Source organism: Equus przewalskii, chromosome 11, assembly GCF_037783145.1.
Source record: "Equus przewalskii isolate Varuska chromosome 11, EquPr2, whole genome shotgun sequence".
In the NCBI taxonomy this organism is placed as follows: Eukaryota; Metazoa; Chordata; class Mammalia; order Perissodactyla; family Equidae; genus Equus; species Equus przewalskii.
This window is the reverse complement of record NC_091841.1, coordinates 31,042,376-31,070,049: the sequence shown is the minus strand read 5'-3', so window position 1 is coordinate 31,070,049 and position 27,674 is coordinate 31,042,376. Positions and strand designations below refer to the sequence as shown.

The following is a 27,674-nucleotide window of genomic DNA, read 5'->3' as shown; positions in this document are numbered from 1 at the left end:
TCCGATCAATGGGGACCCGGGACATGATCGTTTCCCCGATTACTGTTCTATCCCCCACCCGCTTTGGTGTCACTTTCATTTTCTTGTAATTTCCTGATCCTTCCCTGTTCCTTCACCAAAAGAAAACATTCCGGATGCTTCTAGGTGCTGCTCTCCTGTATTTGAAGCTGTGGGCGTATTCATTCTGAGGTCCACCCTGCTGGGAGAACACTTGTGTTTCCTCCACTGTCCCAAGAGCCCTAAGCGACCGGATCCTATAGACCGTGAAAAGGCAGTGTCTCCCACCCCGTGCCCACCCTCACCTGCTGAATTAGCCTGAAAACCTTTCCTCTTGGAGGCGGGCATCCTTTGACCAGGGGTTCCACCATGTACCCAACTTATAGGTACAGAGTTTCTCAGCCCAAAGTGGGGCCACCGCAGAGCCAGGCTCTCCCCATCCAGAGCTGGGTCCACCTTGGCTCTTGTGATGGCCAGTCAGCCATCGCCAAGAACTGCCCTGCATACAATCGTGAAGGGTAGGTATTTCCTGGGGACACTCACCTGCTCCTTTTTATGGTGTCTTCCTGAGCCCCTCTCTCCTCACTTCCCCCTCTGCTACCTGATGGCCCCCAGAAGGGTCCCACATTGAGCCATTTCATCTGGTCCACTGTCCCGCTAGGCACGTGCATTCGTTTCCTGTGGCTGGTGTAACAAAGAACCACAAACTGGGTGGTTTAACAACATCAGAAACATATTCTCTCACCAGAACTCTGGCCAGAGTCCCAAATAAGGTGTCAGCAGGGCTGCGCTCCTGCTGGCGGCTCCAGGGGTGAATCCGTCCTCGCCTCTTCCAGCTTCTGGCGGTTGCCGGCGACCCTTGGCGGTCCCTGGCTGGTAGACGGAGCTCTCCAATCTCTGCCTCTGTCTTCACGTCACCGTCCCCACCGTGGCTCTGTGTCTTCTCCAGTTATTATAAGGACACCCATCCCTGGATTTAGGACCCACCATAAGTCCAGGGCGATCCCATCTTGAGACCCTGAAGTTAATTTCATCTGCAAAAATCCTATTTCCAAATAAGGTCATCGTTCCCAAGTATGGGGGTTAGGATTTAGACATATTTGGGGTGGGGGCCCCATTTAACCCTCTACAACATGCTTTGTGCTTTCACACTATCCCTCTTTCTTTTCCCATTCTACTCTTTGATGGAGAATTTATGAACTAATTCTTACGAGGGTATGAATTCTTGATCATTTCTTTAACAGAAGGGAGGTTAACATGCTTACTGCTTTACCGAAAAAATTTAAGCCAATTGAAAAACACGTATTAATCTTCGATATGCTTGTTTCAGGCACGTAGGTCCAATCGTGCCTGGATTTGATGGAGGCAGCCCTCTTGGTGATGTAGACACAGCCTGGTTCTCTGGTGCTTATAATCTCCTGGAAAAGAAGGACTCACACGGAGCCACACTTATAAGAATCCGCTGCCTTGTATTTACTGAGCGTCCTGCTGTGTCAGACTCCGGGAAGACCTTAGGGATTCAGAAAAGAAGAGTGGAGAGAAAGATGGAGTATTTCTGCCTTTAAAGATGGAGGAAGAGCCCAGGAGGCGAGAAATGGGGCAGCCTCCAGAAGCTGGAAAAGGCTGGAAATACATTTTCCCCAAGAGCCTCCAGAAGGAACACAGCCCTGGCAATTTAAGCCCAGCCAGACCCCGGTCAGACTTCTGAGCTGCTCCAGAGCTGCAAGATATAAATCTGTGTCGTCTGAAGCCACTAAATTTGCAGGAATTTGTAACAGCAGCCGTAGGGAACCAGTGCAGCCTGTGACTGGATTTGGGAAGTATGTGATGGAGCCCAGAGCTGCAGTGTGACACCTCCCAAAGATGGACACGAGATGCGTGGGCCCCGCAGCTCCTCACGTCGGGGAGAGGGTGAGAACGCCTTCATCTGCATGAAGGGTATTAGCTGTGGGAAGCTTGTTGGACAGACACACAAAGTCCTTGCTGTTTCTGCAGGGGAGTTCAGATAGGAGTAAAAGGTGTGTCTGGAAGCTGAGAAGCGAAGGAGAGGACCGTGCCAGTGATAAAGCTGTGGGCTCCCGGTTCCAAACCTCAGTTCCACGGCCCGCCCTGTGAAGCCGGGGCTGGGATGCTGCAAACCACGCCAGCTGTTCCCCGGGAGGCTCCGCCGGGAGTGGACGCTGGAGGAGGCTGCAGGGCTGGAGGTGGAGGGACGGGTCCTTCCTGTCTGCTCCCTGTTTCTGGGAGCATCCCCAGTGACACTTCTTCACTGTAGCAGTGGCTGTTCCTTCTCGCACCGCAGTTGATGCAGTCTGCATACTTCCATTACTTGCAGAATCAGTGACACTGTCCCCCTCAGAGACACCCACCCCATTGGCTGGCCGGTGTCTCCTCCCCAGAGGTCAGACGTTGAGCGCCGTGGGGTCTCCCTTCCCGGCTTCCACGTTATCGTCCCTCCAACCCCTTCTCTTTAGGAGGTAGCTGCTGCCTACAGTTCTACCCCGTGATGCCTTGGGGTTCTCACAGGACCTTTATAAACAAGGTGCCAATAACTTTATACCCAGATGGCAATCCTGCTACATTCTTCTTTATTAAATTGTCTCTGCTAAAACAGCTGTGTGGTTTCTGTCTCCTGACGGGACCACTGGCTGTGCGCTAAGTATTGTAACAGGGTCACAGGCTGCGTGTTCGGGGAAGAACCGTGGAGGAAGCAATGCATTGTCTGGGGCTCCCCAGAGGAGGGGGTTTCAGGACACGGGGGGAAGGGAGCGCTGTGTGAGGTGGGCACTTCATCGTGGCGTCCCTGGATGCCGAACACGCGGGTTGTCCGTCAGACTGGCGCTGCCCCTCTCTATCAAGGTTGCCGTGGACGTGGCCCAGTGGGGCTCGCTGCAGAGGTAACCCTGTCCTGCCACTGATGAAGCAAAGCAGGAGGGACCACATGTGAAGGAGACAACAGCCCAGACCCAGGTGTCCAGGGCATGGAGGGCCACCCGTCATTTCCAGTGTCCCCAAACACCACGGTGGCCCTCTGATCTCAGATTCCCTCCCTCCCCTGCCCTGGGGACACCTTCAGGTGCTGACTGGCAGAGATGGGCGAGGCACAAAGCTTAGCAAACAGGGTTGTTCTGAAAGGCTGAGGCCTAACACGCCCTTGGAAATGTTCTTCGTGTTCCTTAAGAAAACGCAGAATTTCCAAGAAGGCTTTTCTCCGGGAAAGAGCACTGATGCCGACAAATTCTAAGTCTTTGCTGAAGCCACCTGCCGGCATTTTCTCTTGAACCCCTGAACTGGCACCGTCAGTACCTGCGCCCCCGCCTCCCTCCCGGGGTGAGCAGACATCAGCTCATCTCTACGGCTTCGCGGACGCCGTCTGGGGAACGGGGGCCACTCGTTGAGCTGACTGGGGAGAGCTTCAGATGGTGTTTTCTGCTTTCCGCTGGTCCCTGGAAGCCTGAGCTTATGCAACATGTTCTTTTTGGGTGGAAAAAAGACAGATCCTCATTGATCACTGAGTCAGAGTGGCAGAACAGATAAAATTGTGAAATATAGCATTTCTCACATTTTTATCTGTGCCGTGTGGCCACTTCTCCCTTCTTGTCCTTGTTGTTTAGTTTTCCTGTTGTGATAAACAGCACACACGTTGTCTTCCCTGGTCTACCTCTAGAAACGGTTTCGGGTTTGCCGCGTGTGTGGCTCTCTTGTACGGAGGCTGTACCTCGACTGACGTGTTTATCTCCCTTTCCTCATCACGTCCTGTTTCAGTGTCCTAGGGCGACTGTAACGCATGCCCACAAACTGAGTGGCTTCAGATGACAGAAATTGATCCTCTCTCAGTTCTGGAGACCAGGAGTCTGAAATCCAGGTGTCAGCAGGGTGGGGTCTTTCTGGAGGCTGAGGGAGAATCGTTCCAGTGTTCTCTCCCAGGGTCTGGTGACAGCCAGCCAGCCGTGGCATCCCTTGGCTTGTAGACACATCCTTCCAAAGCCTGCCTCCATCTTCACAGGGCCTTCTCCTCTCATAAGGACACTCGTCATTGGATTTAGGGCCGACCCTCATCCAGATGGATACAGGTCATTATACATCCGCCCATACCGCCAAGAGTGAACCCCGAGGTCAGCTGTGGACTCCGGGTGATGACGTGTCACTGTAGGTTCATGGCTTATAACAAACACAGCCCTCCGGCGAGGGGTGTGGGCTGCGGGAGAGGCTGGTTGGGGAGGGGACGATAGAGGGTATGTGGGATGTGAGAATTCTCTGTACGTTCTGCTCCTGTTTGCTGTGAACCTACAACTGCTTTTTAAAAAGGATGACATCGATAAAATTTTTTAAAACACAGGATGCACAGTCAAATGTGAATTTCAGACAATAATTTTTTAGTGTAAATCAATCACAAGCCATATTTGGGGCCTGATTACCCTAAACCTTTATTCGCTGGCAAGCGCACTCTGGAGAGAGATGTGAGAAGAGGCAGCCGGCTCAGAGGACTGTTACTGCTGCCTGTTGGACCAGAGGCTGGAGGGGTGGGGCTTCCCCTCTCTAGGGAGGGATGTCACTCCCCACCTTGCCACCTGCTTCTCTTCCCAGACCAAGTCACAACTCTCTGTCCCTAAAAGGACGAGGCCAGAGCTCTGGGCCTTAGTTTGACACGGTCTCAGCAATGGGCAGGTCTGCTGTTTCCCACTCCAGGGACCCAGTCACATCCTCAGTGGATGTGGACAGTGTCCCCAGGCCTTGTGCAGGCATCGCCCATCTAGCTACAGGGAGCAATCTCGTGGGACTGGTTTCCTGGAAGCACTGCCCGAAACTGCAGCATTTCATCAGCCCTTCTGGCACCTGCCCATGTGCTCCGGGGATCCCTTTCCTGGCACGGAGCAGTTGGCCTTGAGCATTGTGCTGACAATTTAGAACAGACGTTTTTAGAATCCCATGATCTAGTGGCTTTCAGATCCAGCCTTTAAAAATCCTGCGTCGTATCTAGGGGTTTGCATGCGGGGCTCTGAGTACCACACTTGCCTGGCTGCTGTGACAGTGGACAGTGGCCGGCCGGCTTCCCGAGTGACTGCACCCTTTTGCTTGTCATCACCTGAAGGAGCAACGGGACCGACCACCGAGTGAGTGTTGAAAGCACGGCAAGCCTCTGGCTTGCAGCACAACTGGAACAATAAATGTGGGCGCAGGGATGGCAGACGGCTGCGGCTCCACCCCTGCCCCCGGCCCCCATTCGCCAGCCTCCGAGCCCCGTCCTCGGTTGCATCCTAAGGCCACGTGCCAAGCTCGCCGTGCTGCACCGCAGTGACAGGAAAGCGTACCTGGGAAGACCATGTTCAGCTGGACCTGCTCTTCGCGTGCACATGGCACGCTCCTGCTGTCGAAAGTCGGCTTCTAGTTAAAAGTCACCGGTTTTCCTCCTGTTTCAAAGACAGATGGTGGGAATGATGCTTTAAGGAAAACCCATAAAGGGGAAAAGCAACCCAAATAGGCAATTCACAGAAAGGAAGATGCACATGACGCACACGCTAGGGTATGGCTGCTCAGATCCACCGGTGATCAGAGAAACGCAAATTAAAACGTGGCAATTCCCTATACACCTCTCAGAGTTGTAGAAGTCAGAGGGTTTGGCTAACGCCGAGCGCCGGTGACATGGTGAGGAGGCAGGAGCCCCCCCAAGACCACCGTGAGGGGCGGATCCAGAACGTGCCAGCCTGGAAAGGGCAGAACCGTGTGGGTCGGCGATCCAGCCATCAGGCTCATGAAGGCTGCCCCGGAGAGACTCTCCCTGCTCCTCCCCGGCAGGACACGTGCCCAGGATGCAGTGGGCACAGTTTGCAGAGGTGAGGGCGTGGGGCAGCCTGGCAGCCCGCAGTCGGCCGCTGGGTCAGTGAAACATCGTGAAACAGCAAACGGGACTACACAGGACCCTCGCTCCATGGGATGGGTGTGCACACAGCAACGTGGGGACAGTTCGAAACAACAGTGAGGGCCACCTCACACCCATTAGGACGACCTCTATCCAAAAGACAAGAAACGACAAGTGTTGGCCAGGATGTGAAGAAATTGGAACCTGGTTCACTGTCAGTGGGAATGTAAAATGACGCAGCCACTGTGGAAAACAGTACGGCGGGTCCTCGAAAAATTAAAAATAGAACTGTCATATGATCCAGCCATTCCACCTCTGGGTACACACACAAAAGAACTGAAAGCAGGGTCTCAAAGAGATATTTGTACGCTTACGTTGAGAGCAGCATTATTCACAATAGCCAGAACATGGAAACAATCCAAGTGCCCATCAATGGATGAATGGATAAAAAAATGTGGTCTAACCACACAATGGAATATTACTCAGGCTTAAAAGGGAAGGAAATTCTGACACATGTGATAACATGGATGGAGCTTGAGGACATTATGCTGAGTGAAATAAGCCAGCCACAGAAGGACAAATACAGTGTGATTCCACCTACAGGAGGTCCCTAGAGTTGTCAAATTCATAGTGACAGAAAGCATAACAGTGGGTGCCAAGGGCTGGAGAAAGAGGGAAACGGGGAGTTGACGTTTAATGGGACAGAGATGAAAAAAATTTATGGAAATGGATGGTGATGAGAGTTGCACAACAATGTGAATGTACTTAATGCCACGGATGGTAAATTTTATCTCGTGTGTATTTTACCGTGATTTTTTTTTTTTAAACCACCACCACCACCAACAAAAACAGCATCGAGGGGAAAAAGCTTGAAAGAGAACAGGATCCAGTGCACAAAAGCATTCCCGTCAATTGCAAGTACTCACTTACTGGAAACAGTGCTCCGGGTCCTGTACAGTGGCACACGCGTCACACACGTGTCACACGCATGTGGCAAACATACGAGTTGGTATGAACACGAGGATGGACGTGGACAGCAGGGGCCCTGGACTGAGTATAGAGAAGGGTCATTAACACGGCCCTCTGCACCCCAGGGCCCCCAAGATAAAGGAAAAATGAAGGACCATCCCAGCCGGGTGAAAGGTTGGGAGGGACGGGAATGACTCCAGGGTGCAGCCTCTGCTCGTCTTGCCACATCCAGGTCTCTTGGCCAAGAGAAAACGGTGACGGCAGAACTAAACTGTGGCCTCTGAAGCCCACCCACTTGGGGGAGGATGATCTGGTGGACCGGTCTACCGGTTCAAATGTAATCTCATCCAGAAGCGCCCTCATAGACACGCCCAGGATCACGTTTGACTGAATATCTGGGCCCGCCCCCGGCCCCGTCGAGTTGACACAAAAAAATTGACCACTCACGTAGTGACCTCGTGGACCACAGAGCTGGGAAGAAATGCCCACAATCGACACTCTGGAGCCAGCACCGCAGCACGGGCCCTTCCCTGCGTTCTCACACCAGCTTCCAGCCCTCTCTGCCTTTCCCAGGCCCTGTGCATTCTTGAGCAGACCTCTCTGTCCAGTGTGGGCTTTCTCAAGGCCGCCTTCCGGCATCTCGGAACAATCCTGCCCTGTTTTGTTGTTTGTTGGATAAACAAGCCGGATTACGAAGAGCAACCTCCTTCTTCCTGATTCTTGCCCCACACAACCCACTCGACCAGCCCGGCCTGTTCTGAACCGAGCAGCTGGCGCCCAGGCAGTTTCAGAGGCACCTTTAGTCCAAAACGAGCCTCGAAGCACCGAGGGCTGAGCGGGGCTCTGGAAGCTGGCGTCTCCCCGTCCGTCATCTGCCCTCTCCTTCTGCTTGATATCTGAGATCACAAAATCTCTCAAGAAAGCCAGTTTCATCCAACTCTTAATGAGCATGTGTATTCAACACACAGCAATTGAGGGTGTCTCTGTTCAAGGCACCGAACTGAGAGGTCAGAGGTGACCAAGACATGGCCCCTGTCTCAGTCCAGTCAGAGAGAGGGACCCCTGACACAGAAGGCCAGCCCCACAGTCAATGCTATGGTGGGAGCCATGAGGGATGCGTGGTCCCGGGGATGTCACCCAGCCTCGGAACGTCAAGACAGTCTACCTGGAGGGGACACTGTCCCACGAGAGCCCTGAGGACTGCGCAGGGTTGGAATTGCCCAGGTGACATGGGAACGGCGTTCTCAGCAGAGAAAAGGCCATCGGCAGAGACAGGACGCTCCAGGGGCTGTTTGGCTCTCCTGCAGCAGGGAGGGCAAGCCTGTAGGGTCACGAGTGCCAGGTGAACCCCAGAGGCAGCGCCAGGCTGACAGCCTTCTCCGGCACTCTGCACGCCTGGGTTCTATTCTGCAGACAGCAAAGGCTCCGCGGTAGGGATGCGGCGGGGTCCGAAGGCAGAGCTGCTCACATCACCCTAATAGATGGGAAATAGAGGACCACAGGTCATGGGGAGAGTCCTGCAGGTCTCTGGAATCCATGCCCATCCCTGCTGCCTTCTTAGAGGCTCAGACGTGGCTGCACCATGCAGAGAAAAGCAACTGCATCAGGGAGACCAGCCTCTGCTTCTCCCTCCGGGCTTTACCAGCTGTGTCCAGAGGCCGGACAGCGCTTCCTCCACTCTGGGAGCGAAAGGTGTTGGACATGTGATGGGTTGTTACAGAGGCCTCTGCAGCCACCGGATTCCAAAAGGTCGCGGAACTACGCATAAGACAGGGGACTGTGTCGGGGGCCAGCGTCACCCTCTCTGTCTCACCCAAAGAGCTGATTGAGGCTCTCGGTTCCTGTTCCCTAAGCCGCTCTCCCTTTTACCTTCCTCAAGGTGCAATTGAGTCGAAGCGATGGGGGCCCAGCAGGGGTAAGGCCGCGATTACTGGGTCTCGAGCTAAATTGCAAAAAGGTGCACGGTTAGTAATCCTCAGCCAGCTTCGCCGGCACAGAGCCCGGAGTCGAGGTGGCCTGCGAGAGGGGGCTTTGCTTTAAGATCTTCAAGCTTCTTCAATTTTCTTGAGTGTTTTTGTGGCTGCAGCCCAGTGAGTGATAACTTTGGCCAAAAAAAAAAAAAAAAATTATGTATTTTTACATAAATCATATCAGAGTCACATTTCCTGTTGGGGTCAGACTAAAAGCCAGGCCTCAAGGTCATCCCAAGGTCCTTGTTACTCACAGGCAAAGTGACTGCCAATCTCTGTCCAGTGTTCCGTCTCCCGCTGGCCCAAGGGCCTGGGACCTTTACCTAAAAATTCAGAGGTGGTTTTTATTTGGTCCATTGGTGTCTGTAAGGATTTGAGCCCAGTTTTAATACCTTTTCCATGGATGATTTCTCAAGTTCCTCACCTGACTGCTGATGTCAGCTCCACGTGCTTGAGACGTGGAACAGCTCCCATTTCAGGGTCTCATTTCATGCCATGCAGCGCTGGGAAATAAATGTTGCTATCTCTCATATTTTCGGAGTAGAAACGGGCTCAGAGAGGTGGAGTGAAATACCCAACATCACACAGCTAGCAAGCGTCAGGGCTGGGATTTCATTATTTTACAGTAATATTTATTGAGGTGTAATGGACACATACAATAAAACGCCCACATTTAAAGAGTACAGTCTGGGAAGTTTTGACATCTACACAGCAAGGTTTCAACCTCAGCACTGTTGGCATTTGGGGCTGGAGAATTCTTTCTGATGGGGGCGCCATCCTGTGCATTATAGGGTGTTTAGTGGCATTCCTGGTGACCTCTGCCCACTGGATACCAGCAGCAACACCCCAGGTGTGATAAAAAAAAAAAAAAAAGGTCTCCAGACGTTGTCACATGAGAAGCAAAATCTTCCCCACTTGGAGAAGCACGTGTGTGTGTCCTTGAACCCATCACCACAATCAAGATGGCAAACACCTCCATCACCCCTCAGATTCCCTCATGCCCCTTGGTGGTCCCTGCTTCCCACATAACCCCAAGCCCAGGCAACTGCTTATCTGTTTTCTGCACTGTAGATTTTGCTGGTATTTTCTAGATGTCTATATAAATGGAATCATACAATTTGGACTTTCGTTTATGATGTGGCTTTTACTAAGCATCATTAATTTGAAATTGACCCAGACAGCCATGTGTATTAAAGCTCACTGCTCCATACCCCTGAGTTGTCTCCGTGGTGTGGACACACCACACTCGGCTTATCCGTTCTCCTGATGATGGATATTTAGGCTGTTTCCCGTTTGGGGCTGTCACAATTCAAGTCGTTGTAAACGTTCTTGCACAAGTCTTTGTGCAGACGTGTGCTTTCGTTTCTCTCAGGTAAGCACCAGCAGTGGAATGACTGAGTCAGACCGTAGGGGCGTGTTTAACTTTTTAAGAACCTGCCACACTGTTTCCCAAAGTGGTCACAGCCCTGACTCCAAATTCCCCATCTCTTTTGTCTTTGTTCCCCACCCACTGGTTTCCCAGATCCAGGGGAAGGCAGACCCGGCTGGGTGGGACTCCTGGGTATGGGGAGGCCAGCAGGAGAATATGGGTCATCTAGAAAAGGGCCAAGCACAGGAGGCTGAAGGGCAGAATGTAAGGGACCAGGGACTTTTACCTACTGGAGAGGGGCCAGTGCAGACCTTAGCTGGACTTGGCCAACAGTGCTGAGGTTGAAACCTTGCTGTGTAGATGTCAAAACTTCCCAGACTGTGCTCTTTAAATGTGGGCGTTTTATTGTATGTGTCCATTACACCTCAATAAATATTACTGTAAAATAATGAAATCCCAGCCCTGACGCTTGCTAGCTGTGTGATGTTGGGTATTTCACTCCACCTCTCTGAGCTAGGACCTTAGCTAGGACTTGGCCGCCTTAGCTGGACCCCCACACCTATTCCTCAGGTCTCACCTTCTACATCCCAGATGGTGAAACCGCCTTCCTGGGATCCTGGGGATTCCCCTGACCCCAGGACTGGTCACATTCCATGGACAAATTAGCCAGTTTCAGTGACTTAACTCTTTCAAACCAGGAGAGACTCTCTAGTAGAAAGAGAACTCATACCTTCTCGGGAACATACTTTCCCATGCGAATTTTCACATGGCTGTTTCATATATTGACTTACTGTCACATCCTGTTTGACTTTTTTCCCTTGGTAGCATCCGTGAATAACATATTTGGATCATAGAAACAAACACATAGTAAACTTCCAGAGAACTTAATGTGTCAATTTATTTTCTTTCCATTCACGCGGCTTCTGATCTTAACTGCTAATTCCACTAAAATGGAAGATTTTTTTTAATTTACAGGGTACGCCTGGAAGTGCAGGAGAGCCGATGAGATTTTATGAAATATTTTCCTTTCTTTAAAGTCCTTTAACAAAGATTTAAAAATTGATCTAATCACATAATGGATAATCCCGAATTCTTACATTCAAGTGAGGTCTCTTTTTTTCAAAGCTTTCGACTAAGTAAACAAATAAGGGTACAAAGACTCTATTTTTCTTATTTGTAGAAATGTGGGGATTAAAATTTAATCCATAATTTTAATGAGAAACAGATTAGTTCTGTATAGTACATTGAGAATTAGCCCTGGATAGATTGTTTTAGATCCTTACGTCTGTTTACTCAGAGACTGGCTAAACTTTAGTTTTTTGGCTAATTGGTGAATCAGAGTCATTTGAAAATATGGCCATGGGGGAACACTTCTAGAACGACACCAAGAAAGTGTTCTCTCTGATAAGTGAGCCCAGGGGTCAGAGCAGGAGAACGGCTTACTTTTTTTCATTGGATATCCCTCTTAGAATGTTTGGTTTTTTTGGTTTTTTTACCATCTGTATAATAATTTTACAATTTAGAAAGAATGCAAAACATGATTTGTGAAGAATCACCTATAATTCCCAATATTGAGGCAAATATCGTTAATTTTCTAGTATGTATTTTCACAGCTGACTTTTTATGTATTTACACACGTATGTGTGCACGTGAAGTGACGAATAAATACACAGTAGCAACCGTATTTTCAAACTAGCCTCTTTTCAATCTACAAAGTCTTGGCAACATCGTTCTGCATTAACAGATATACGTTACTTAATGCTGAAGTTGAATATAAGTCTGGCATGAGGCCAGGGCTCAAGGCCTGTTCACATTCTGAGTGTATTAGTCAGCTTCTGCTGCGGTCACAGACAACCCCGAAATCGTAGTGGCTTTCCGCCCCAGGGCATGTGTTTCCTATTTATGGGACTGCAGGTTGCCCACGGCTCCACGCGGCTCCGCTGGGCCAGGCTCTGGGCTGTGGGGCAGAGGAGCTTCAGGTCGGCTCCGCTCTGGGTGTCTCGCATTCCGGCACTGAACGGCTATATCTGGCATCTGTTCTTCGCATGGTGGACGTCAGGAGTCTGTGAGGGTGGCAGCACCACAACCAGCTCAGGAGGGTCAGTCCCATCCATCCATGGAGCAAAGCAATCTGGCGCACTCTATGGAAAGAAACAGAAAAGGAAGCGGGGGTTCTGCTAAGTAATGACTGACAGGAGCGTCAGAAACCAAGCACTTGACCTGACATTTTGTTGTTGGTACAATCTCTTCAAATCTTGCTCCATATTATTTTTCAGACTTGAATTACATGTGTTAGTGAGTAGAATGCAATTTATGCTACTAATAACAATTTTAATAACTAATAAAAACTCACATTTTGAGTACTGACTATGAGCATTTTACTTAAATTATCTTATTTAATTCTCACCACAATGAGATAATATCGTTATCATCATTATCTCCATTTGATAGATGAGAGAACTGAGGTTTACCTTTTTTTTTTTTTTGAGGAAGATTCGCCCTGAGCGACCATCTGCTAAAAATCCTCCTCTTTTTGCTGAGGAAGCCTGGCCCAGAGCTAACATCCGTGCCCATCTTCCTCTACTTTATATGTGGGACGCCTACCACAGTGTGGCCTGCCGAGCGGTGCCACACCCACACCCCGGATCTGAACCGGCGAGCCCTGGGCCACTGAAGCAGAACATGTGCACTTAACCACTGCGCCACCAGGCTGGCCCCTAGAGAGAACAGAGGTTTAGAAGGTAAGTTTCTTGTCCAAAGTCACACAACTGGTGGGTAACAGGTGGGACTCAAATTCAGGCCTGTTTGACTCCAAGACCAGTCTCTTCAACACTGAAGGCTCTTGGAAGTAGAACTGAAGGCATTTAAGAGCTGGTGGGGGAGCTCTCCTCGCTCTCTTTTCCTTTGCTGTGACAATTTTGGAGGCATGGGGAGGTCAGCGGGATCTGGAGAGTCACCCTGACCCACTGTGGTGAGCGAGAAACAGACCGTTATTGCGTTAAGCCAACGGGAATCTGGGGATGTTTGTTACCGCAGTGTAACTCGACCCACACTGGCTGATACAGGCTCCTTCCAGCTGCCTCCAGCACCTCTCCTCTCTCCCCTCTCGAAGGTTTGGTCCCAGCCAGGTCTTTTAAAAGAAAAACATTTCTTCATCTATTATGTTAAGAAAGAAAACAGGAGCCTCACCTGCAATATACTTCACTCTCTGATCTAAACCCTGCCCAGCCCCCCTTGGCGGCCCAGGTATCCTCCTTTGTTGGTGCAGGACGGGGTCTCCATCGTGAGAAACACAGGGGGACCCCTTGATAACCCCCTGTTTCCAGATCGGCCTCAGAGCTGCGCAGCAGGTCCTCCCGCCCAGCTGGCGGGTCCCTCCACGCACTTAACACGTTTCGGGCTCACGTTTCCAGCCATGTACAGACTTGCTGTAACCATGCCCCGGCTTTAACAGACCGCCGCCGGACACATCTGTCAAGCCGCCACAATCCAATTAGCTCCCAGCCTCCCCCATGCGATGATCATCAGCACTTTTGCCACAGTTTACTTGGCAGGCTGTTTTACCGTAGTTTTAATAGTTATTAATCCCAGGACTCCGTGAGACAGGTCACGTTAAAAATAAAGCAAGCGACGTGCTGAAATTAAGTCTTTTGGAGCAAGTCAGAGTTCCAAGTGGGACGATATTTCAGTCCTGACCTCATGTTGTCACCAGCGGGCACACACATCCCTCTCTTGCACGCTCACAACATGATCCAACTCAGACCATGGAGCCCCCACCTCCATTCCTCCCTCGGGCGGGGCCTGAAGGTTCTTAAGCCAGACAACAATCTGGCTGCTTCCATTTTATTTATTTTCTTAACCGAGCTTTCTGTTTAATTTGCTATTTTTAGCAACAGAGACTCATCTCCACATAGGCCTCTGACACCATCTAAGCTCTCATTACAGAATCGAAAGGAAACGAAACTAAAATAATTCAGGTACGCAAGCAATCTATATTTAGCAGTTATGAAAACGATCGATTGCACGTTCCACAACCGTCTTCGCATCTTTCTTCCACCTTTATGCAGGCTCGCCTCTCCTTTCTCCATCGTGTCTCTTACAGCAGCAGAGCACGCTCATCTCTTGGCCTGCAAGGCTCTTAAGGCAAACTCTCTGCGGCTTTCGCGTTAAAAGGCACTTAGGGAGTCGGTGGAGAGACGCGGAGAGGGGATCATTACGTGACAGACACTGGTGATAATTCTTTGTAATGCGCATTCCGTGATTAAGTTATTACGGAGCCAATTAACCTTTAGTGCCAGAGCCTATAACACAAAGCCTCGTTTGGGGAGAGTGTTAATCATTGCTAATGAAGGAGGGTTGGGAGGGTCTCGGGATGGGCTAAGGGTGGAGCGGAAACCCCTCTTTTGTTCTCAGGCACCCCAGTTAGCAAGATCATTCGAGCCTCTTGCTCACCCCTCCAGCCAGCACAGGGGTCCCCACGCTGGTCCCATTTCACCTCTACCTAAACATGTACGACGGCCCAGCGCCCTCCCCGTGAGACGGTCCAGCGTGTTCCTGCATGAGCCCGAGATGGGCTCCCAAGGGCTGAGCCCACGTGGCCACGGGTGGGCCACACACGTCCACGGAGGCACCATTGGTGACTTTTCTGTCCAGCAAAGAGTGAAATGAGCATTTGCTACAACAGTGGGCGCAGCCGTGGCGCTGTCTTTCCGACAGAGTCTTGGTTCAAACAGGCCATGCGTGTGGACGATGGGTACAACTTGCTGTTGCTAAGAAGCAAGCGGACAGCACAATCACCAAGCAGCGTCAGAAAGAGCACAGTCCTAGACCGAGAAGACGGTGGTTTCCTGATATATCAGGACGGCTGGTCAGGGCAGAAACGTGGCCACTTGGCAGAAACATCAGCAGGGAGTGTAAGGCGAGATTTTACCATTGTGAAAAAAAAAAATTTCAATTGAAAATTTAATTTAAATATCAAATAATTTTACTATTGTAAAAATAAAATCTGTATTCTCAGAATTCTGAAACTTTATTTAAAATCAGTCCTCAATACTTCTCTCTGTGCCACCCCAAATTCCTGAATTTGAAAGTGTACTCTGAATGCAAGGCAGTTGGGGACCGTTGACCTAATGCCATCGAAAGTTCTTTGTATTGACCCCAAATCACAAGAGGTGGACAAGATCTAACTGAACTTCCACCTGCCATTTCTTCAGAGATTTAATGGCAGCCCTCGGTCAACTCAAGCCTTCTATGTCTAGATTAAACATTTCCACCTCTCCCAACCGGTCTCCATGATGGCAACAGCCAACATTTACTAAGCATGTACCACGTGGCAGGCTCTGCGCTAAGCCACTTTCTATGCGCGATTTCATTTAGCCTCATAAAACCCAGTGGCATGCATGCTATTATTGCCCCTATTTGACAAACATGGAATCTGGGGCTAGGTATGCCTAAGTCAGCCCCCGTCACAGAGCTGGTACAGACGGAACCAGGGCTCATGTGCCAGATCACACAGCAGGTGCCACTCCAAGCTCGACCCACCCACCAGGCTAGCCCACTCTCTCAAGGGCAGTTTCCATTCTCCATGTTCCATTCTCCATCCTTCCACTGGCCTGTCTTGCTAAATATGCAACAATAACACACAATTTCATGTTTGTTTTGTTGAGGGGGTGTGCGTGGCGTGGTTTTGAGGTCGAAAAAGTTGCAGAAGCCCAGTTAGCATCAGCTGACAGTGTCCATAATACAAATCAGAGAAATTCTGGAATCAAGGAAATTTGGCTCAGCCTCCTCCCTCCCGCTCCCTCCTCCTCCCATGTTCAGGCCTCCGCCCCACCTCAGAGATGTGCCTGGAATGGAGGTGCACCCAGCGGGTGGGGGCCGCATACCGACAAGGGAGAAGTTGACGCTCATACTTCTTATCTGTAGTGTCTGCCTTGGCAAAAATTTGTTATCTTGTTACTCTATTATGTTAATAATAGTGATAATGATAATAATTAACAATGTTAACCACAGTGTAACGATTAATCATAAATAATCATGCAATTATAATTCTATTTATTAATATATTTAATTTATTAATAATTTAATATTTTATTATATTAATTTATATTATAATTATAATTGCATGGTTATTAATGAAAATAAAAGTCTGACTGTATAGCATCGTATTCGCAGTCCTATAAGGTTTCTGACATTTCCACTTTCCCGGTGGAACGCCGGGTCGATGTCGGAACTATGTCGTGGGATAATGAGGGGGCACACGGTGATGGGGGGTGCACGCCCTCTCATGCCCCCTCCAGTCCGCAAGCTCCAGCCGCTATGGAAACGACTAACGGCCAGTTCCCATCTCAGAGGTCAGTTTGTTGGGGGCTTTGACAAATGAAGAAGGTGGACCTCAGAGTTGTAGAGCAGCGTTTCCCAGAGCGTGGCCCACTCCCCGGAGCTCATGAGCAGGTGCTCCGGGGAGCCCAGGGCACTTAGACAGTAACCGGGTGGTGGACAGACCACCACATGACGGCAGGGGTCAGGCAGAGAGGGAAGAATTGGATGGCAGTGTGACACCGCCTGCGGGTCTTGGCTGCCTGTCTGGCCACCCTCTGACTCCCGTAACCATGAGCGCGGCAGTGGCCCTGGTTTACCCATGACAGTGGGCCCCTAGGACCAGGGCCTGGGTGGACGGCCGGGTTTACAGTCCCCTGGAGCGGGCAGACCAGCAGGAGGTGCCCAGACCCCTCAGCTGGGGTTCTGGGTCTCCCCCTGACTCCAGCCTGGGCAGCCCCTGAACTGGCCTCCTGTCTTAGGCGCCCACACCCAGCCCCAGCCCGAGGGGGTGAGCTGGCGGCTGAGCAGGAACAGCTCCCTGTTTTCTCAGAACACGGCAGATCCTGATCCACACCCCGTGGTTACGGGCATGCTGCTGTCTAAAGATGTGACAGTCGCATCGCCTTTGACAAAACGACTCCACTGTCAGGCTTCCTGCGTGTCCTACGGGGAGACCATCGTTCGAATAAAGCCTTCGGAATCCTCTGCTCCAGGCTGTCATGGAGAAGGCATTCAGGCTCTTGTTGGAGAAAGGCAAATAATTTACCGCTTGACATTTTCTTTTGACTGTTATATTACCTATTCCATCTAGAATTAATTTCCTTAACTCTGATCCAGGCAAGGGCAAAGAAAGAAGACTTTTTTTTTTTTTTTTTAACAGTGGGAACCCTACCAAATGGCTCCATCCACTTTGCAGACAGTGGCAATCGACCAGATTCATGGCTGGATCGATAATGCACTTATTTAAAATTTCAAAATGTTATTGCCTTCAGAGCAGTGGATGCCTAGAAGCTGATTCTTTTAAGAAAAATCGACTCTACATATTTGTATAACTTAAAACTCTTAGGAGATTTGTCCCAGTGTGTCACAGCCCTGGCTATGCGTTGTCAGCGGGAATCTCTCCGTCCTCAGCCCCGTGCGTGTGTCCCACGTGCACAGTTAGCCCTGTCTTCTCTGTATGGGAATTCGCAGACGCACCTCGTTTTGGGGTTTGATCCTGAGCTATTCATGCCAGAACATGTGTCTTCCATGGTGCCTGGCACAGCAGGGGGCCTTCAAAGCAGCTCAAACACATTTCTTAGGTTAAATTAACTCAGAGACCTCATGTTGGAGGGGGTCATGAGAGGACGTGACCGCCGGTTAACCAGAGAGCTGGACCCAGGCAACCGAAGCCTCCCACCCCCTCCCCCGTCCTTGGAATGTGCATTCTGCCCACCGTTCCCACAGTGGGAGCCATTTTCAAGGACGCAGCCTTGAGAGAGCAACGTGTGGTTGAGACCATTGGGATGGGAGACGCAACTGAAGCCTCTTGAGGCCTCTGCACAAACTTTTAAGACTCTAGCGGGCAGATGTGGGGAGACTACTCGTCTTGAAACGCCCAAGACAAGCCACATAATTAAGTCCTCTTGATATTAAACCTGCCAGCTACCTGTCTGGAATCTCCTGCCTCTTTCTCCGGTCCCCTGCTGCCCTCTGTGTGCAGGGCCAGCTTGGGAACTGACACCTGGACCCCGGGCTCCAACGTTCATTGGCCACACTGCAAACGTGAAGTTCTGTGCCGGGGGCAGGAAACGCCAAGGCTCTCTCAGGGATTTCCAGCCCAGGGGAGGGAGAGCGAGCGTCGAGCTTCGAAGCGTGGATCGGAGGGGCGGTCCTGACTGGTGGGGAAAGGGTAGAGGCTGGAGCTTCTCGGAAGGGAGGGGAACGTGTGAGCCTCTCTTGAGAGGGGATGAGGATGGAGGGGGGGCTCAGAAGGCAGGGACCTTTGAGGACGTCAGGAGGACTGTGGATCTAACCCAGGAGGGATGGGAGCCAGCGAGGGTACAGCATGGGGGGAGTTTGATCTGGGGCTCGCCCAGCCCTCGGGAAGCGTGAGTGAGGCAGTTAGAGGACAGAGCTGGAGGAGAGTCAACGCCAGTGGCAGGTGGATAAAGGGCAAGATCCACGCACCAGCTAGGAATGGAGAGACATGTTGGATGCCAGACACGCGAGGGGGCGTGTGAGGAACTTGAAGATGTGAGGGGCTGGAGGGAGGGGGGAACAGGGGTCTTGGGTGCCTCCAGAGCATTGAAGCTGCTACAAACATTCTCATGGGTTTCAGCATGAACATGTTTTCCATTGCTTTTGGATAAATACCTGGGTCGAACATATTAAGTATAGCCTATTTCACGAGGAATTGCCAAATTATTTTTCCAAAGAGTTTATACCCTTTTCTGTCACCACCATCGATGTATGGGAGTTCGAGTTGCTCCATATTTTCACCACCACTAATTTCTTTTTAGTCCCTCTAACAGGTGTGTAGTTTTAATCTGCGTTTCTCTAATGACTAATGACGTGGAGCGTCTTTTCAGGTGCTCATCTGCCATCTGTACATCTTCTCTGGTGAGGCGCTGTCCACATCTTTTGCCCACGTATCCATCAGGCTGCTTGTTTCATTACTGCTGAGTTTCGAGAACTCGTATGTTGAGTATTCCAGACCCAAGGCCTTTGTCAGCTCTGTGATTTGCAAGGATTGTCTCCCAGTCTGCGTCTTGTCTTTCATTCTCTTTGTAGTGTGTCTTTCAAAGGGCAAGAGTTTTAAACTTTGATGAAGTCCAATTTATCATTTTCTTTTCTTTTATGAGTCATGCTTTTGTTGTCATAACTAAGAACTCTTTGTCTAACCCCAGACCAAAAAGATTTTCTCCTGTTTCCCTCTGAAAGTTGTATAGTTTTATCTTTTATGTTGATCTACGATCCACTTGAGGTAATTTTTTATAAGGTATGAGGTCCATATGTTTTCCATGTGGATGTTCAATTATTCCAGCATCATTTGTTGAAAAGATAACACTTTTTAGTATTTCAAAATAATTTTTCCTCTTTTGTCATTTATCCATTTTTTCAGTTAGGATTTTTGGTGATTTCTATAACTTTCCAGATAGATATTTACTTTGTAAAGATCCTTTCTATATTTAGTACATATATTAACTTTTTAATACATCGGTTTTGCTATGTTCTCTGGCCTCTCAGCCTTCATTTTGCTTGGTTTCATTTTTTTAGCTGTTGTCGCATAAGAGGGCCTAATTCCCACGTGGTCAGACTTCAACTTGAAGTCTTTGAACTTTAGACTATCTGACATGCTTAGAAAGGTGTTCCGGCCTTCTCCATCCTGAGCATAAGGATACTCACCTGTGGCTTTTCTCTGATGTTTCCACATTTTGCATTTAACGGTTAAATCTTTAATCCGTACGTAATTGGTTTTGCAATGAGGAGCAGGTTAGAGATCTAGCTGTATTGTTTTTCAGAAATTGCTAAGCCGGTGTTACAATACCATTTATTGAATAGTCCTTCTCTTTTTCACACGTTTTAAGAAGCATATTTATGATCGACTAAATTCCCTGCTAGGCACCCTCCCTCCCTCCCTTGCTTCCTTCACTAAAAGCACGTCGAGTATGTACCACACGCCAGGTTCCCCGTGGCAGTTGCAGGTCCCGGTGAGCAAGCAGAGAGTTACAATTTAGTCACTGGAGGGGGAGACCCAAGACCCTCTGGAGGCACACAGCACTGGTGCACAGATCCTAGTTTGTCTTCCGTGTAAACGAGAATAACAGCTAGTCAAAGAGGTGTGGGAATGGAAAATATGGAGGAAAGAGGAAGCTTTCAAGGTAAAAACTCAAAAGAAGGTTATTGTGATTGGAGCCCGTATGCAAGCCATTGTTAGGTTGTTTTTATTTCTGTATTGGTCCATTGCTCTATCTGTCTATTCCAGTGCCCATTACACACTCTGTAATTATCAGGTATATTTAATTTCAGGTCTCCCTCATTTGTCTTCTTTCTGAAGGTTTCCTTGCTATTCCAAAGTCAATATTTATTGAAGACCATATATAATAGACTATATCTATAGAAAACGCATCAATGACAAGCGCACTGCTGATGAATTTCCCCAAAGTGAATACACCCACATAAGCAGCACCCAGATCAAGAAACAGGGCATTCTCAGCATCCAGAAGTTTCCCTCTCGTTCCCTCCAAGTCCCGACTTCCGAAACCGTAGATCATTTCTGCCTGTGTTTCAACCTTATACAAATGGAATTACACAGGATGTGCTTTTTGCACCTAACATGGCAAGTGGGAGATGAGTTCACGCTTCTGCCTGCAGCAAGAGTTCATTTGCTTTTATTGCTTTTCCAGTGCATGAACTTGGCACGATTGATTCATTCCTATCACTGTGGAGTGCTGGGAGCATTCCTGCACTCCTCTTTTGGTGCACACATGCACTCATTCCTCTCGAGTGTGCACCTCCGAGTAGAGCGCTGGGTCACAGTGAATACTGCTGAGCAATGGCCCAAAGTGGCCCCATCAATTTATACTCCCGCCAGTGTGCTCATGGCCCCACGTCATCTCTGGCGTTTGGCGTGGTCTGACGTTTTCATCTTTAGCCAATCAGGTGTGATCTCATTGCGGGTTTATTTTGCACGTCTCTATTGACTAATAAAACTGGGCACCTTTTCATGTGCTTCCAGGCCATTTTGGGGGTGTGTCTGTTCCAAGTCTTTAGTTCACCCTTTTATTGGCTAGTCTTTTTTTATTTTGTCTTTTATATATTCTGGATATATCTTTACTACTTTTTTGCACGTTTATTCCTGCCGATAAACTGCGTGCCAAGTTTGAAAAAAAATCCCATCCAGGTTTTGTTCGGGAGTGCACTGAGTTTTGTCATCTTTTGAGGGAGAGCTGCATCCTTACAGTATTGAGAGTTCCCGTTTGAGAACAACAAAGGCAGCCATACTCGTCACAACAGGCGTGCTTATGGGTTGCAAGGCGTGCTTCTGGTCCATTATACAGGTTCGCTAATTTAACCCTCTCAGCAACACTGTGTAGCTTCTATTCCCATTTTACAGGCATGGAAATTGAGGAAGAGAGAGGATGTGAAGTTCACTGAGTTAGGAAATGGTGGAGCTGGGATTCAAAACCAGGCAGTCCGGTTTCACAGTCCTCATTCTTAACCACAACCCTAAACCCATTCTTTATTTATTCTACTTTTTTCTTTCTCTCAATAGAATTGCTGGAGCGTTTTTCTTCCCCCTCTCAGTCTAGCAAAGTTCTCATTATATTTATCTTGGCACTTTTTACCTTTTGTTCTGTGGATCCCAGAAATGACACTGTTTTCCTTTATATTTCCAACCGGTCGTTGTTCATAAATACAAAAGCTATTGGTTTTGTATAGTTCCCTTACTAAACTCTTGCATGAGCTTTCAGTTTATCTCCTTTGTTTTTCCATCTAGAAAATCATAGAACCTCCCCAAATGGTAAGCTCGCCTCCTCTTTTCAAATACTTACATTTCTGATTGAATTTTCTTACTCGATTGCATTGGCCAGCACCTCCAGAGGGATATTAAGCCCTATAGTGTTAGCAGGCTCCCCTACCTTGTTCCTGAGCTAAATGACAGCGGCTCGGTGTTCCATAGTAAACATGATGCTGGCTTTGACTTGATATTTAAAGCTGAATACTCTTAAAATATTTTCAAACAATTCCTTTGTTTTTACTAAGAAGTGTCATTTGGTCAAACACATCTCCTAATGGATTTGCTAATATTGAAACATTCTAGCATTCTTGGAGTAAACCTCACTGAGTCATAGTGGGTTATATTTTGAAAGCCCTGCTGAGGTCTGTTGATAATTCTAAAGGTTTCGCTTATTTGTTTGTTTGCCAAACAAGCCCCAAGAGCCTCTGAGTTGGTTATAATGGGATCATCTGATATGGTACATTTTCCAGTGATAGCGTAAGTCGCTTGGGGTGTTTCGCATCAGCTAAGCTTCTTCCTCCTTAGCACAACTTCCCTCTGCCCTCAGTTCACGTCATCTCCAGGGCAATCTGTCCCCATTCGGGGCTTCACCTTCTTCGACACCTCACAGCATCACAAGACAATGTTTACTTGATTTTGAGTTTCCCCAAAGGCAAACTTTGCCTGAAACAAGTACTTGGACGTGGGCTACTGGATGTGAGAGTTGACCCCTGGAGGCAGGAGTGAGGGAGTAGGAAAAGGGAGATCCAGACCAGAAAAACCCCAAATACAGGTGTTCTGTCAACATCTCTGCTGTAAACAAAGGATGCTCCAATGGCACTGCTTAGAAGCCGGGAGACTTTCCTCAGCAGGACTGATTGCGGCTGGGGGAAGGATAAGCACCTCTCCCTCCCAACTTCCCAGCTCTGCTTCCTCGAGGACTGAGAGCTGCCCCTGGGCATTAACCCCTCCATTCTTCAGGCTGCATCTGCACGGAGCAGGGGGCCTGGGAGAAGTCTCTGAGGAGAAAGCAGAAAGACAAGCTTGCCTGGAGGCCGGCCTCGAGGGAGGAGCCTGTAGCCCCTCTGTCCTGCCTGCCGCTCCTCCATCCTTTGGTCCAGCAGGAAGGCTTCTGACCAGCCCCTGGCATCACCTCAGACTCCAGCGGGAGCAAACTCTCCCTCCACTCTTCTCCTGACTCACATTTTCAGACAGAAGTCCCAGGAGGCTTTTCAAAACAAATCCATGGAAAATAAATTGGTGGAAAATTAATGGAGAGTAATAAGACTCCTTGTTAAGACACAGAGGGGCGACATGGGACGCACGTCTGCAGAGGAGCTGAGGGATCCATGAGATCTGGGAATATTTATAGTATCAGGATACGTGACTGAGCTAGAAGTTATGAAGTTATGGAGAAGTGAATGAATTGTCCAATATTTGATGTGTGGGGGAACATGAGGGAACTCTTGTTGTAGTGGAAAACGTAGAAACAAACTGCAAAAGCATGGGGGATCTAGCAGGGACGAGGAAATGGGGCAAACTTACCTTTACCTGGCTTGATCTGCCCACAACTGCCTTTACTTGGCTTGACCTGTGCGCACCTGCCTTTATCTGCCTTTACCTGTGCATACCTGCCTTTACTTGCTCTCACTCATGTCCTTGGGCAACTTCCATCAGCCCTTACTCCTCAGTTTCCCACCTGTAAGCTGAAGGGTTGGGTTCGGTCATTCCCTCCTGGGCATTCCCACCTTCTCTGAAGAAGAACTGGCCTCTAAGGCCCAAACCCAGGAGCTTCTGAAGGCAAGGACAGCTGCTGGATGCAACGAGCATCCGGGTTAATCGAAGCCACAAAATATAAGGTTTTTCCCAGGACAGAGAAGTTGGTTACGTTTCTCATCGCTTAACAGTATGATGTCCCACTTTCTAGTTCTCTGTGAAACAGTTGCTCTTTCCCGGAAGTCCTGGGATGCTCTGTGCTCAGTGGGCAACTCATAAATATTGCGACTGATGGCTGAATGCTTCAGGTTTTACAGGAAAAAAAGAAAAGCTCCTGAGATGGAAAATGGTCTATCTTCCTGCAAGCTCGTTCAACCATCATCAGACATGGTTGGGGGATCCAGGGAAAGGCAGCTGACAGAAGCAAAGACAGAGAGTTCTGAAATGAAGAAGCAAAAAGAATTCTCTCCCTTTTCCTAAACTGAAACTAACCCAGGCGCTGGGGGACACGTCCAGCTCTGGGTCCCCCGGACGTAAGAGAGCTGAAAGAAGTGTTGCTTTAAGCGAGCAACGCCTGGGTGACGGCGGAAGGCTCAAGCCACCAGCAGGGCCCGGCTGTCAGGGAGTGAAGAGGCCCCTGCACCCTGAAGTCCCTTCTCAGGTCATTCTGGACGGAGGGAAGGCACCCCCGCCGTGTTTTTGGAGCCTGGGCCTTTTCACAAGAGCTTTCTAAAGACTTGAAGCATTTTGCCCGATGGGCACAAGGCTGAACAGGATATCTTTGACCGGACAGGGAGAAACTGGGACGCAAGCAGGACACCGTCCTTAAAATGCCAAAAGCTGGGGCTCTCACAGAGCGCCGTTGTTGATGACAGACGAGAGGGACTGGAGGGGGTGGGCGAGGGGTGTCCACTTGGGTGGACAGGCTGCTGGAGGCCTGGGTCCCTAGGGAAGTACTTCTTGAAGACAGCACAACAGCTTTGGCACTCCAGCCCTCTGTGGGGACAGCAGAAAAGTGTTCTCGGCTGAATCCTGGCCAGCTGCTTCCTTTGCTATCCGTAGCGTGGATCTAGAAATCCGGGAAGGAGTGTCTGAGGGGTGGGGATCTGGTTGGAGGGGGGTGGTATCTGGGGGGCTTATCTTGGAGTTGGGCTTGTGGTGCAAACACACCACTTCAGTTAGATGACCAGCTTTATTTGCTGTCATTTGGGGACTGATGTCAGTTACGGGAAGGTAAAGCCCTTCCCCCACCCCCGGACTGCCTAAGTCACAGGGTTGGATCTGCCACGACAAACCCAAAGAACACGGGAACACTCAGCTGGACCCCGTCTCCCCATCCCAGGATCCCCTGCCTCCGTGTCAAAGAAATTATGCCTGCAAGATGCTGCCAGCGCCTCATCCTTCCTGTTTAAGGACTACTCCTATTTGAAGCATTGCCTCCTTTATTCATTCAACAAGTATTTTATTAAGTCTCATGGTTAAGGAAGCAGAAGAGAGAGAGAAGTCTGCATGTGGCAGCTGCCTCTCAAGGAGTTACAGTATCCACGCCACGTGTGTCCTGAAATATTCAGGCCCCTGATACAACCTTTTTTTTTTTTTCTCTTTAACCTAAGTGCTTTTCAAGACTTCTTTGAAATGTGGGCCAATTATGCAAGCAGGGAAAAAAAAGTATCTAGAGCAAATATTTAACTTTGCCTTTGGTATGCTGAAGTCACCGCCCCATGCAAATCTCTCAGGCATGTCCTACAAGATTGACTTAAGAAATATATTTATAAAATATGGATTAAAAGTATGTATAAAACATGAAATATTATGTAAAATATATTATATATGTATATGTTTCCTTCCTGGGGAGACACACATCGGGGTTTGGTAAGATGGAAGGCCGCCATCCCGGAAGCCCGCTGTTGACTATCACAGTCTGGACGCCGCTGTTCGCCGCCCCCGCCCCACCCCCTTCAGATTGCAGATCTTGGCGGCAGGAAATGCTCTGCCCTTCCAGAATATTGGAAAACCCAGGGCACAGAAACCTCCCTAGCTTACTCAGAGACACACAGCTTGCACTGGGAGGAATTGCCAGGGAATTATTAGGGTCTTGAGAATAGTTAGTAGCTAACTGCTCATGCATCAGGTTGGGAGGAGTAAATCAATGGTGTCACAGCTCCGAGCTGGGGGTCAGGGGCTCAGGACAAGCCCCTGTGGGTTTTGGCTAACCTAGTGACCCCGGAACCCTGGATAATAGATAGTAGGATCCCGGGCGTCTCCGGAGGGTGCCTTTGCGCCTCCCGGATTCCTCTGAGCGGTTGGCTTTCGTCCCCCTCCCCCATCTTTCCCGGGTCGGGAGGGCAGTTGGCCGAGACGCTGTTCCGCCCGCCCTGGACGGAAGGCGCCCAGGTGGAAGGGGCCTGAGAGGCAGATGGCGGCGTGTCACCCAAGCACAAAGTTTTCGTTCGCTCTGCAAATGTTGTGCTGTGCGGTCGGCCTCTGACTTCCGAACCCTGTTGCCATGAACCACGCCGGGGCCGGAGCCGCCGCGCTGGGACAACCGCGCACGGTGCACCGGCCTTTGCAAAAGGAAGGGACTTTCTCGGGTCTGCCGGGCTTCGCCGGGAAGGGGGCGGGGGGCCACGCAGCCCGGGGCGGGGCGGCGGGCGGAGGCGGCCCCGGGCGCCCGCCGTCGCCGGGTTGCCACAACAGACCCCGCACGCGCGCCCGAGTCGCCGCCGCGGGCCGGAGCGGGCGGGGGCAGGCGGGGCGGGGTCGACCGACCTCCGCCGGGCAGGGATCCGGGGCGGGTCGCGCACGCCGGGCCCGGGCTGCGCGCGCCCTGTGGCGGCGAGGACCCCTCCCCCACCCTCGCCAGTCCCAGCAGCCCGCGCCCGGCCGAGGGAAGGGACAGCGCGCCGCCCTGCGCCGAGACCCCGGACCCCGGCTGCAGCGCGGGGCGGGGCCGCGGCGCCCCCCACCCTCCGGCCACCTGCGCGGCGGCGGCTCCCGCGCTCTGGCGAGGCTGGGCGCGGCGCCGCTCCGGTCCCCGCGGCCGAGCCAGGTGCGCGCGGCCGCCGGCCCTCCCCTGGGAGCTCCGACCCGCCCCGACTCGCCGAGCTGCAGCCCGAGCCAGGTAAGGCTGCGGCCTGGGGCGCGGGGCAGGGATGGCTAGGGCACCCCGCGCGGGCTGGGAAGGACAGTAGGTGGCCCCAGGGCGCCCGACCCTGCTCTCTGGCTGCATTTTGGGTGCGTCTGGATTCCAGGAGCACCAACTACCGGCTCCTGGACACATAGAGGCTGGGATTGGGGGGTTGGGGAGAAGGTTTCTCGCGTCGGGGGGAGTGAATCGCTTCCCTGTAGAGACACCCCCCCCCCCCCCCGCCCCGCTTCCTCCGGAGTAGCGGCCGGTTTAAAACGCTTTGGAAGCAGCGTGGGCACAGAGCGCAGGAGTACCCGCTTTGTCCTCCCAGCGCATAAACCCTTTCACCCTTAACGCGCCCTGCGCCTACCCCTGGGACAACGCAGACAGACCTACCTCCACCCCCGCCCGGGGTCTCCTTGCCCTAGGTCGCTGCCCGCGGGCTCCGGGACTTGGGCCCGCATGCCCGGCGGAGGAGTCGGCGCAGGGCCGCCAGGGGGCGCGCGGGGGGCGCGGACCCGAGCTGTGGTCGCAGGGTCCCCAGAGACCCTGCTGCGGTCACCCGGCCCCGCACCAGCGCCCAGAGCCCCCATCCAGTTGCGCGCGGCGAGCGCGGCGGGCTCAGGGAGGCCCGGGCCCGCGCGCCCGGTGCAGGCCCGGGGGTCGCGGGTCGAGCCCGAGCCCCCGGGTCGCGCAGAGCCCCGGCCAGGTGCTGGGCCTCTGCCCACCGTGCGCCCCAGCCGGGGTGGGGGATTCGGCTGGTGCAGGTGAGCGGCCCCCGCGCCCCGCCGCCGCTGCCCGTGAATTATGCAGGAGGCTGGCACCGGCGCGCTCGAGTTGCTCAAGTTTCCCTGGCAACTTTT

The 27,674-nt window shown here is 50.9% G+C and overlaps 1 protein-coding gene and 2 long non-coding RNA genes across 13 annotated transcripts in view; 1 reads left to right on the top strand and 2 right to left on the bottom strand.

The window, feature by feature from the left end:
• Positions 1-2,568: 2,568 nt before the first annotated feature.
• Positions 2,569-7,418, bottom strand: LOC103566775 (uncharacterized). The gene is made up of 4 exons (XR_548574.2): positions 7,274-7,418; positions 6,788-6,907; positions 5,310-5,408; positions 2,569-5,083 (listed from the first exon to the last, which is right to left on the bottom strand). It is a non-coding gene; the product is annotated as an uncharacterized lncRNA (long non-coding RNA).
• Positions 7,419-11,038: 3,620 nt separating this feature from the next.
• LOC139074539 (uncharacterized) lies at positions 11,039-27,414 on the bottom strand. The gene is made up of 3 exons (XR_011524222.1): positions 27,208-27,414; positions 12,637-12,882; positions 11,039-12,306 (listed from the first exon to the last, which is right to left on the bottom strand). It is a non-coding gene; the product is annotated as an uncharacterized lncRNA (long non-coding RNA).
• SHANK2 (SH3 and multiple ankyrin repeat domains 2) overlaps positions 26,668-27,674 on the top strand; it is a 561,061-nt gene continuing 560,054 nt past the window's right edge. For all 11 annotated transcript variants that reach the window (XM_070565748.1, XM_070565747.1, XM_070565746.1 and 8 more), the window contains exon 1: positions 26,668-26,805. The gene's annotated coding sequence lies outside the window, so the exon portion shown is untranslated. The remainder of the gene's footprint in view (positions 26,806-27,674) is intronic.